At 39.8% G+C, this 12,103-nt stretch overlaps 1 long non-coding RNA gene across 1 annotated transcript in view; it reads right to left on the bottom strand.

Annotated features, from left to right (window-relative positions):
* Nucleotides 1-5,906: 5,906 nt before the first annotated feature.
* LOC104958807 (uncharacterized) overlaps nucleotides 5,907-12,103 on the bottom strand; it is a 6,822-nt gene continuing 625 nt past the window's right edge. The window contains exons 2-3 of the long non-coding RNA XR_799797.1: nucleotides 11,218-11,221; nucleotides 5,907-5,991 (exon numbers count right to left, since the gene is read on the bottom strand). This is a non-coding gene — a long non-coding RNA (uncharacterized lncRNA). The remainder of the gene's footprint in view (nucleotides 5,992-11,217; nucleotides 11,222-12,103) is intronic.

The raw sequence follows: 12,103 nt of genomic DNA, 5'->3' as shown, positions 1-12,103 counted from the left end.
TTGGAACATTGGACAATGTAAATCTATTTTAGTAGACCTCAACAATGGAATTATGATTAGTAGAGATGGCCATGACATGAGACCTTTAAGCTGCACTAAAGTGTATAATAATGAGGGACACATTAACTGTCAGCCCTTCTGATAAAATACAGAACTCACAGGTGGCCCCTGTGGTTGCCATTCGTTTCCTTTGGCAACAGCAGCAGTTGGTTGATGTTTAAATTAAGCAACTTTCAACAAATGAGACCCAGACTGGCCATCTGGATGTTCTTCAGAATTCATGTAAAAGCCACGCTGACATGTCGTCCGACAGCAGTTTGCCTGGCCCATTTGGCCATGTGTGTCGTGTTAAAGCTGTTGTCCTGGCTCACCGAGCTGTCGTTATAGAGTGTGACAACAGTCAACAATTATCAACCATGAATTTAATTTCAGTTTTGATTAAAAAAAAAGGAGGTCTGCAACTCTGCATCACATTTGAAACAAACATAATATAAAAATGCAAATATTTGGTTGATTTCCATTGATTAATGTGGCAATTATTCTTCTTAAGTGTGTTTTTGGTACTGTTAGAAATTAAAATCAATGTTTTAATGGGGAAATGTAGTTTAAACATGCCGTCAGTTTTAATGCTCTTTTATACTGAAAAACCAGAAATTCTTGTGCACAAGCAGTTAAACTTTTATTCTGAAAATCCTTCATCTACGGTTAGCATTTAGCATGTGACAACATCCGGAAACCAAACCAGCCGTGAAGTATTTTCTGTATTTTTTAGAGTATTGATTACAGCGTTTAGAATGTGTTACATGAAAAGTGATGAAAGAGAATATGAGGACAAAAGGCGTGTTAAGCATATATTGAATGTGAAAAGAACCAATCCTCTGTTTAAATGCAACAACGGACATTAGAGACGAGGCGAGCCGGCTGGCGGGGAGGAGCCAGCATAGGATATATATAACAGCACCGGACGAGGGATCGGGGCTCTTCTCTTCCCTAACGAGGAGCGGATCACAGCTGTTTGTCTGATTGAACAATATCATACTTGTGACCAACCCGCGTCTTTTTTAATTAAAGTACCCAATTTAACTTTCACAGAGACTCCATTTAGTCTCCTTTTAAAGCTTCTCTCCTGGACGGGAGAATAACGAACACAGTTTACAGAGGCCGGACCAAAACCGCGGCGCAGCCGTGACGCAACGCAGACGGACCCGGTGGAATTGAAGGGTAACGGAGACACGCAGCTCTGCATGATCACCTGAATCCCCGCCCACTGTTTAGCGAGCTGCATGAGAAAATGATGGGCTGTCACTCAAAATGTGTCTTGGCTGTTTTCGTTTTCACCTTGTTTATAATATTATCACAGTTTGAAGCAAACGAGTGCTTTTTTTTTTAAATCACATCCGTGAGTTTCGCCCCGCCCCTCGCTCCAAGGACCATTAGACCATTTAGTAAGGTAAAAAGCAAAAAGGCCTCTCAGACGCTCTTCCGTTTACTTGTTTAATAAAGAAAAACAAATGGACGGTAGATACACGGATTAGTGACACTTAAGATGCATAACTAATCAGTCTTTGTTAAGCTTTAGCCATATGAACATTTGCGAGTAAATTCGGATCTAGTTTTGGCGCAATTTGAACGCAGTCCCGCTATGTTGTTGGTTACTATGGCAACACTTGAGGTAATATTTCAGTCTTTCTTTTTGTGGTTTAAGGAAGAAATGTGGGACGTGCAACGTGAGATTAAAAAGGGACATTGTGTTGTTTTTATTGTCCTCAGGTATGTTTTATACAAAACGTTTTTCATATGTTTTGTGATTGATTTCTGTTTCAATTCATATATGGTAAAATAAATGTGCTTTCTTTCAGTTTTATAGCTCTTGTCTAGTTTTACAAATAAATAGTTAATATAGACAGCGGTGTCAGCATTGCTTCTGTGAAGAAATGTGTGACGTGAGATTAAAAAGGACATTGTGTTGTCCCCATAGTTTAAATTAATGCCAGACGATATATAAGACGCTTCTCTGTCCCTTCTTCCGCATCTGCCACATCCTTTTTCTGCTCTCACACTACATCAGTGACCTGTAGCACAGGTATGAAACTGGTGTCCCTCGGTGATTTATTTAGCTGTACTTGCATAAATGAAGTCTACATTTTTTTTTTTGTCTTCTTGTATTGTATGTCAGTGCTGCTAATGTTAGGCCACCAAATATTAGCAATATTCTCACTTGCCACCATTACCTATCGTATCGTGCCTGCAGATACACTATCTATAACATCAAGAGGATACGACCCCTACTGACCCTGAGCACGTTTTGGTCCAGGTTCTTGTTGTCTTGACAATCCTGCAACTCCTTCTTTGCTGGTCTACCTGCAAGTGCCATCCAATATCTGGAGCTAATTCAGCATGCAGCAGCTTAACTGGTCTTTAATGGTGCGTACCCCTAAGGTCGGACTTCCTACTTGGAAACTCGAGTTCCGACCTCCAACTACCTTGAATGGAACTCAGCATAACCTCTTTGAGATCACCCACAATACCCTGATCCTCCGCGTCCTACACTGGCTGCCAGTAAATGCCCAAATACGCTTAAAGACAGTGGTACTGGCCTATCGTGCTGTGAAGGGATCGGGCCTTTACTACTGGAGTGTGTGGTTTAACAATGGTTAAACCACACACTCCAGCATGTGAAATTCGCTCAGCAACAGCCACTCTACTTGATACTCCCTTATGTTAATGTATCTTTTTCAAGTCTTGTCTTCCTGTGCCCTGTCTCAAGACTTCCTGTATTATTTTCTAGTAACCTCTACCTCTTGTTTCATAACTTAATATCCTGCCTTTGTGTGTTTCCTACTTCTGTGATTGCCAGTCCCATCCTGATTGTCTTCACCTGTTTCACATTACCTTGTGTATAAACTCTGCGTCTCCCTTTGTCCTGAGCCGGTTCGTCTTGTCTCGTCATGCTAACCCTGCCAGCCATATCCCGTGACCTTAGTATCCTTGGATCTAATTTTTTTTGTGTCTAGGTTTTTGATCCTCCAAGTGAGCGTTTTGTGTTTCTTTGTATTTTTTGTCAACCTGTTGGTGACTATGTTTACCTTGTCTCTGGTATCGTGTTTTCTCAATTCAAGAATGGTTAGTCTTATTTGGAGCCATTGCAGCAGAATTCACAATGGTTGATCTAATTGAAAGCGAATGTACTTACAGGATTCGTGCTTTTCTGAGTTTGTTTCTTCAGGGTTGAATGCACTGATTGTAAGCTGCTTTAGATAAAAGCGTCAGCTAAATGAAATGTAATGAAAGTAATAGCTGCGTACCCACTGTGCTTATCCCCCACTAACTGTAAGGCCTTCTATTGAACAAACCACGGCCTATACAGGAGCCATTTTCACAGAAGGTAAATCACAGGTTTAAACAATTAAATGAACTGTGGCTGTATTCCATTTAGCCTCAGTTTCTAGGTCCCCTTATATGCCTCCCTTTGACACATTTCTAGGATGCAACATCTGTTCTTTCGTGCTTCTTTTCTATAAATGTGGAACTCAAGTTTGTAGCATCTATTTACACTTTTACCATACTAAACAATTTACCTTTCACATTAGTGAAAGTGTGTATCCGTCTAAATGTGTATGAAATACATAACACACAGTATTATTTTGACATGTTAACTATGTCTTTGATCTGCTGCTTTATGATGTTGACATACATACATGTCTTCATAATTCATCACTGTAACATTTGAGCACACTATAGACTCTTTAGTTGGGGTAATTTAATCAAATATGGAAATGTAGCCACTGTACATGTCCCCCCCCATACTGCTGCAGCAATATGTTAAATGGAGGAGAACAGAAAACTTGGCAACCAACAGCTGCACTATCGATGACTGATGAAGTTGCAGTGTGTTTACAGCAATAGTGAAAATGTCTTGTCCCTTTTGAATAAGATAATAAAGTAAGGATCCTCCTATCATTTCCTCAATGTGGAAACCCCTGGATGGTGAACTGTGAATACAAGTGGTTTTCAAGTCTGAAAGTGCACAATTCAGATGGTCATTGTATATAATGGAGCTGGATCTGGGTAACAAGAAAGGGAAAAACATGCAATTTACAAGAAAATGTAAGGAGCCAAGGAACCCAAATGGCTTAACCTCACAAAGTGGGATCAACCTCAAAACAGCATAGAAGGAAAACAGAGAATGCCAAATGCTGCGCCTGTTACTGAGGCGGTGCAAAAATATGGGAAATGGAGATAACCTTCATCCGTCTATTGCAGGGTTTCTCAACCTTTTTTCCCAAGAGCCCAGGTTGGGAACCACTGCTTTATTGTACAACCAAATATTAAACCTGATGAAGAAATATAGAAATACACAGACACACTATCTCAATATTTAGTGGCTCTCTACTCATTAGTTTTGTGCAAGTATTACTTTCTTTGCCTCTTTTTTTCAACTCTTCCTCCATCTCTCTACATACATATATTAGACACTGGGGTGATTGTGAGTTTCTCTCATTGCTTAGCTCACACTCCAAGCATTAACAATGAAGTCATTGTTTCATTTTACTACATACGTACATTGTTGTTGTGTTAAAATGGAAGTGTTTTGCAATAAGTATGTCAAGGACAATTCTTGATAGACAAAAATTAACACATCCTCAAGTAGAATGGGAGGGATGAAACCCTCTTTAATGGTCACACATGCAGAGCACACAGCACACACAGTGAAATGTGTTCTCTGCTTTTAACCCATCCTAGTACCAGGAGTCTAGGACCAGGAGCAGTGGGCAGGTCAACAGGTAGTGAATATTCCATGGAAAGTGAAAATCTGAGAGAAATAAAACCTATTGAATCTGTCATTTATTTCTTAAACATTAAATAAATGTAACATAATAGGTGTACTGTTCTCTCTATTTGTTGTACTGTCTGAGAGTGAACATAGATTAAACAGCCAGCCAAACTCTTTTGAGAGCCAGGGAATGAGCAGCCATGCTCCTTTATTGAATTATTTGCAGTCTACTGACATTCAAACGGAGTGAAACTATAAAAAAAAGAAGATACAAGGCACTTAATGATCTCATACATGCAAGTGTAACATACACAGATTAACACATAGGACTGCTAAGTGTAAACAAGGTAAATATAAATAATGCTAGCTGTGCGATAAGCATGTATAGCTAACGCTAGCATGTATGCTAACGCATTTTAACGCGGTTTAAACATCTCCAAATGTCATCACATAAACACAATACATGTTACTAATCCTTACAGTCAGTGTAAGTGTTAGGCTTACACTTACAGTCATTGCTTTCTGACAGACTTTAACCTTTTACTCTTCAGGTTGCATAGGGAAAATTAGTAGCAGTCTACTGCCATTGTGGGCGGTGTCCGTCAAACAAAAAACGTAAAGCCAATCAGGAACTGAGAATTTAGTCCAAATTCCTTTTCAATCAAACTCACTTTCTTTTCAATCATACTCTCTCACACACATAACTGTTCTTATGCACACACCCTATCATTCTGTTTTATACACATACCTATATAGTCATTCACATCAAATATTATTACCTCTTATATAAGCTATTATTCGGCCTTTCATTCACTGCTACTGTTTTACATATATGACTATTGTTATTAACATGAAATACTATTCCCTCTTACATAGGTCATTATTCTGTCTTACATACATTGTTTACCGATTACACACATACTACTATCCTCTTTCACATACACTATTATAATGTTCTATTAGATTATAGTTGTTTGTGAAAGACGATAGTGGTGTGTGTATGAGAGTATGATGGCGCGTTTAAGAGATTTTGTTTTTGTGTGTGAGAGAGAATAGTTATTTATGTATGATAGCATGATAGTGAATCAAGGAAGGAATGACAGTACGTTAAAGACGGTATGATGCTGTGTGTGAAAGAGTCTGGTGGTGTAAATTTGAGATTCTGACATTGTTTGTAAGACCAAGTATGAGTTGTGAGCTAGACGGCCTCTCATACACTTGTGCTGTGTCTCAAGTCACATACTTCTGTAGGCTGCTTACATTTGTTGTTTTGAGTGCATAAGTGATTCCCAATGGCGACCAATGGCAAAATGCAGTAGGCTATAGGCTAAGTGCCGTTAAGAGCTCTCATAACAGTCACAAAAGTTGAGTATGGAACGTTGCACACCTCTTAATTTGCATTCACATATGCACAAAATTAATATTATTTTAATTTTGACCCAACTAAAGCTGACCTTTCAATGCGCAACCAATCAGATAACAGCTGTAGCCTATGTAGCATCGCAAGCTAGCAGAGGAGGTTACAATAGAAACGGAAACATCACTGGCTTTTCAAGGCTCTGCACCAAACCTTGTGGTGAGCAAAGAGAAAATCTTGAGAATGCAGCATAACTGTCAATGATCGCCATCTTTGCTACGTAACAGAATTAATGCGACCAGCCATGATTGTGATTGCTCCAGTAAACACAGTGCTCTAAAAGTTTTTTTTTTTAATACTTAATTACAATACCACTATACCTGAGTTTAAAATAAGCCACCATAGGGTTGATTGAGCAGTCTGCAATGATTTGGTAGCAGGAAAGATAGTTGCTAGCTAGCTAACAGCGGGGATCATCACTTTTGGTGAGGGCAAAGCAGATGTGAACGATTTGAGACAACACTATGGGGTAAAATCGCACTGTATTAAAAAAAGTGTCCGAAATAAAACAGTGATTTAGAGTCTATTGAGTTTTCTAAATAAAAGACAGGAACAATTGCACAACTAAAAACGACCTGCTGTTCTGCTGTGATCTCAGCATCGACAACACGCTAACCTCCACTCCTGGGGCGAAGTAAATCGTGTACATGCAGATCAACTTATATGAGCGTTGACATCAAGTCTTGGACGTGATGAATCCTGACAGTATGACTTGGCTTGTCCAAATCTGTTCATGTGAACTGTCTAAAATAGTGCTCTGGTATCCCCATATTTAATCCCTCCTCTCTGTGACAGCCGGCTTGTCACTTCGCCTTCCAGAGTCGCCGTTCAGAGCTAAACACTTTTGATTTCTGACGTAGTCTGACAACACATCTTTTTCCGGAATAACCCAACCCTAAGAGCTGGTTACCAGTTTATTGTGTGCAGAAGTGTGTGTCCTCTGTGTGTGTGTCCGCCCCTCTGGCCTGTGTCTGTAACTTTTGAGCAGTAAATCAGGTTTGACAGCTGTGTTGAACGCTGCTTCCCGCGTAGCAATCGCCCGTGTGTGCATCCAATATATTTTCTCGCACTCCTTTGTTTATTGTCTCCCGTTCGGTGCTGTTAAATCGTGTGTGTGATTCTGTGAAGTGTGTGTGTATCTACAGCCTGCTCTGCTGCAGTGTGTTGGTCATGTGATCAGGCTAGCTATCACCAGGCTCTAACGTCCCCTCGCCTCCCCCTTTTTCCCTCTCTCTTCTATCTCCTCTTTACCCTCTTTTTTTTCACACCATAATTTGCCTTCTCCCCGTTTCTCTTTCATCCCATTTTTCTGCATATTTTTCCTACCCTCCAAATCCTTTCTCCCTGTCCTCCTCCGAGTTCCTCCTCAACCCCTCTGCTCTTATCTCCCTTTTCCATTTGATTGCTTCTATGCTCTCCACCTTACCTTCCCTTTTTCGCTCAATGACTCCACCCCCTACTTACTCTTCTCCTTTCTCCCTACAATAAATCTTCTCTCCTCTACCTCCCCCCTCCATTTACACATTCTGTCTTTTTTTACTTTGATGTTATCCGTTCTTCTTCCTCATTTTACATAAATTCTGATTTTCTGTACCCTCTCCTCTCTATTTTTCCTCCCTCTTCTCCCTTCCATGTCTCCTTTCTTCTTCTCCTGTTTTCCTATTCTTTTCTCTTGCCAATTCTCCGTTACCATTTCACCATGACTTTCCCGTTATCTGTCCCTTCACCATTTCCCTGCTTCTCTTCTGTCACCTCCCTTTCCTCCCTCTTTGTTTTCACCCCCTCTACCTTCTACCCCCCCATGTCTCTATCCCCTTCTCCCAGATTCCAAGCAAAATGGCGAGGCGGCAGCTAACGCAGCGCTGGCCAACGAGGACTGCCCCACCATTGACCAGGTCCTCGGGGACGAGCGCAGCCCGGCCACGGGGGGGCTCGGCTCCGCCACTAGCCGCGAGCGCTACCCCCACGACCGGGCCTGCTTCCTGCTGAGTGCGGGGGAGTTCCAGCGCACCACGGACGGGAACGTTCGGAAAGGTAGGAAGGTGGAGGGGGGGAGAAGGAGGCCTGAGGGAGGAGGAGAAGGAAGAGGAGCCGGGGGAGAGGGCGGGGGGGTGGGGTGGTACCTGAGTGACAGCAGTGGGCTGTCCCTTGATGCATGGCCCTGATCCACATGTGCTGCAAAAACACGTCCCTTCCCCTACAGACAGGTGGACAAAATAATAGGAACCCCTAACAATATAAAGTTATTCATGGTGTGTGAATACCTTTATGTCTGAGTGTGTGCGTTTGTGTGTGTGAGAATGTCTGTGCAATAGAATGTGTTTCACATAACACACGCAGAAACATAACAGAAACAAATAAAAGTTGAAAAAATGAAAATAACTTAACATGGAGAGTTCTCTCCATTGGCACACAAAATAATAATACACAATTATTGGCAAAGGTATTTAATCCAAGTATTATTTTATTCACAACTTCTTACTACAGCTGTAGTGGAAGAAGCCCCCTTCATGCATTTATCCTGTGTTTGTAATGTGTGTATAGTGCGTGTGTACTACGTGTGTACTGCGTGTGTACTGCGTGTGTACTGCGTGTGTACTGCGTCTGTACTGCCAAGGCTGCTGCAACACTGATGTTGAAGTGACTGGATGTACCATACTGTAACACAATAGTTTTTAGAACGTTTTTGGGTGGTCCAATAATGCAATATAAAGATGATTCCTTCCTGAGGTGGGTCCACAGTCACTCAGCAGCACTAAGTGAAGGGTTTCATTGGTCTTCTGTGGATGCTGTGTTCTATGTTCATCATAGCCAATACATACTTACATAGAGCTAAACAGTTTCATTTTGAAAACACTGTCCATTAAAATGAATATAGTGTTACCTGTACAATTTACTATCAACAAATCCCATGAAAAGACCGAAGAAGACTAGCATTGGTTATTTTTTCTAATTCATTAAATGACATGTAAACCTGACATCAGCTGGCCTCATGAACTGTGGCTTCTGTCCGTCAGAAACATGTGATGATGTTATTAGCACAGGCGAGGGGAATGTATGGTAACAATCTGCAAAGAGGATGAAATGTACTGCCACATTGATTCAAATACTTTTCTTGCGTTGCTAAGTGCAATAAATGTATTTAATTGTAATGCCCTAACACACACTACATGAAAACAGCAGCATTAGATTGCAAACTGTCATCCAGAGGTCAAAAGATGTAGAATAAAAGAACACTGAATGAGTGTGCAGGTTTATTATTGTTTTTGAGATAATTATTCCTCAGCACAGGCAACAATGTATGGATTGCTCTCTGCTATATTGGAAATCCATGACCCAATACCTGCTAAACGAATTCATTACATTAGCCTCAACCTGATCATTTGTATGTTAGCATGCTTATATAAGCATTTAGCTCAAAGCCTCAGGAAAATAGGGACTTGATGTAATTTTAAGAATACTTTTAAATCAAATCCACACATTTCTTCTTCTGGTATTTTCATGGGATTTGATGAATGATAAAAAAGAAAACGCCAGTCATGCACTTTCTTGAACTTTCCTGGATTTCTGTTCCGAATGTTTTGAAATGAAACTCTTCATGTGAACTGTGCAGCATTTTGAATCTGATCTGGCAGAACAGCCAGATCAGATGAGTGTCATTCTGTTCTCGTCACATCGGCTTCTCCACTGTTCTGCTCTGTCTGTCATCCATCCACACTCACTTCATGCTTTATTTTTCTCACTTTTCCATGCTGTATTCATTAACTCTCCTTCTTTATCCCTCCATCCCATATTTTATTCTTTCCCCCCACCTTCTCCATTGATTATAACGTTTTCCCTCATCTTCCATTAATTTGTCCTCTCTATGTTCCTGCATTATCTTGCCTATTGCCTCCTTGACCTGATAACACTACAGTAATTAATTTGGCTTTCAAACATAACCTGGCCCTTCCCCCTTTAATACCCATACACTCCCCAAATGCAACTTCCCCTGATTCACACACACAAACACACTGCAAAATGTGCACACTCACACACACCAACACACACACAGATGGCTCAGGGTCCAGCAGTGTGACCTCCTCCCAGGAAGGCGGGTGGTTCAAGCCGGAGGGGCCCCTGCTGCAGCCGGAGCTCAGCGTACACTCCGGCTCCTGGATCACAGCATAGAAACACACAGGTAACACGCGCATTCAGTCATATACAATATATTAAACAATCAGCTAGACGGACAACGTTTCTGTGCTAACGAAATATTAGATGCACCGAACAAACTGAAACGTTGACTTTAATAAAATGTATTATGTCAACAAATGTCACATAACTGTATTAGGTTAGTTGAAAGCAATAATATTAAGTTGAACCTAATATTTTCAACTAACCTATACAGTTATATGAAATCTATTGAGTTAATCCTTTTCATTGTAATCAACGTTTCAGTTTTTGCAGTAGAATAATTCAGACTTTTATTGTGTCTTTAAACAAGGACCATGCATAATACATTCATCTCAAAAACAGAACCGATGATTTCTGACAGATTTAGCTTTTATGCTCATATCTGCAGTCCTTGACACAACAGACACTGTCTCTGTCACTATAACAATTACACAGATCGAATCAACAGATCAACATATAGACACCAGCACATTGATCAGTGGATTTATAATAATACAATACTTGAATATAATCTTGAACTTGAATTATTGGATTATAATAGATTATAATAAATTAGATAGAATTGAAGTAGATTACACTATAACGGGTTAAACACAACTATATAAGCAGCAACCAATAGCAGCGTGGGCCAGTTTGATTCCCTGCTGGCCATACTCCGTGTCATTACCCTTCTCTCTTCCACTACTAGCACATTCCAATAAAGGCTAACAGTACAATGCCAAGAAATAATCTAAAAAAAACAAGACTAGAAAAGATAACATTAGAATAGCAGATACAAATGCATTAGACTTAATTAAAAAAGAATAGATTAGATTTGATCAATTTAGACTACACATATGTTTAACTCAACTAAACTAGACTAGATTTAGTTAGACCAAACGCAATTTGATTATATTAGATCAATTTAGATTGGATTTAACCAGATTAAATTAGATTAAACAAAAAAGATTACATTCTGTTAGATTAGACTAGATCTAACTCTTTAACATTACAATGAATGGCAAGATAATTACATTAACCCTTACTAGACTAGACTGCACAAAGGTATAATCTGAAATGGTCATGGGTCATTTTGCTTGCGGGTTGCAAGTTGAGAATCACAGCACACACACAAGATAAAAAATGACGGTAAAGTGGAGGAGGTTACAGTAGAAAATATTAAAAAAAAAATATATATATACATCAGTTGTTGATTAAAAAAGTTTAAACCCCAGACACACAATAGGACACAACCATTTGTACTGTATATATTTCATATATATTTAAATCAACAGTTTACTTTTTTCACACTAACACTGCAAATATTTCATTAATGCAAGTCTTGTCAATTGAATTGAATTGAATTTATGAACATAAAGCTAGTTATTGTTATTGTAAGAACAAATCACATTCCAATATATGCGTTGGCACAAATAAAACAAGTTAAACATATCCATAGAGTGTTTGCGTTATGAGATGTGTTTTTGTAGTGATATAACCACTTTTTAACCAATATTATCAACTTTGATGATTCTCTATAATGTGCTTGCAAACAATCTATTTATATGCTTAGTCCAGAAATGTGACACAAATATAATGTAATAGTAACACGTCAAAAACAGTGTCAGATTATATAATATCCAAACAATTGTAGGGGGAATCAGCATACACACAAACACACACGCACACACACACACACACACGCACGCACGCACGCACGCACGCACGCACGCACGCACGCACACACACACACACAC

This window comes from Notothenia coriiceps, unplaced genomic scaffold (genome assembly GCF_000735185.1).
Source record: "Notothenia coriiceps isolate Sejong01 unplaced genomic scaffold, NC01 NC01_scaffold00029420, whole genome shotgun sequence".
Lineage (NCBI taxonomy): Eukaryota > Metazoa > Chordata > Actinopteri > Perciformes > Nototheniidae > Notothenia > Notothenia coriiceps.
This window is presented reverse-complemented; position numbering and strand designations above follow the sequence as displayed.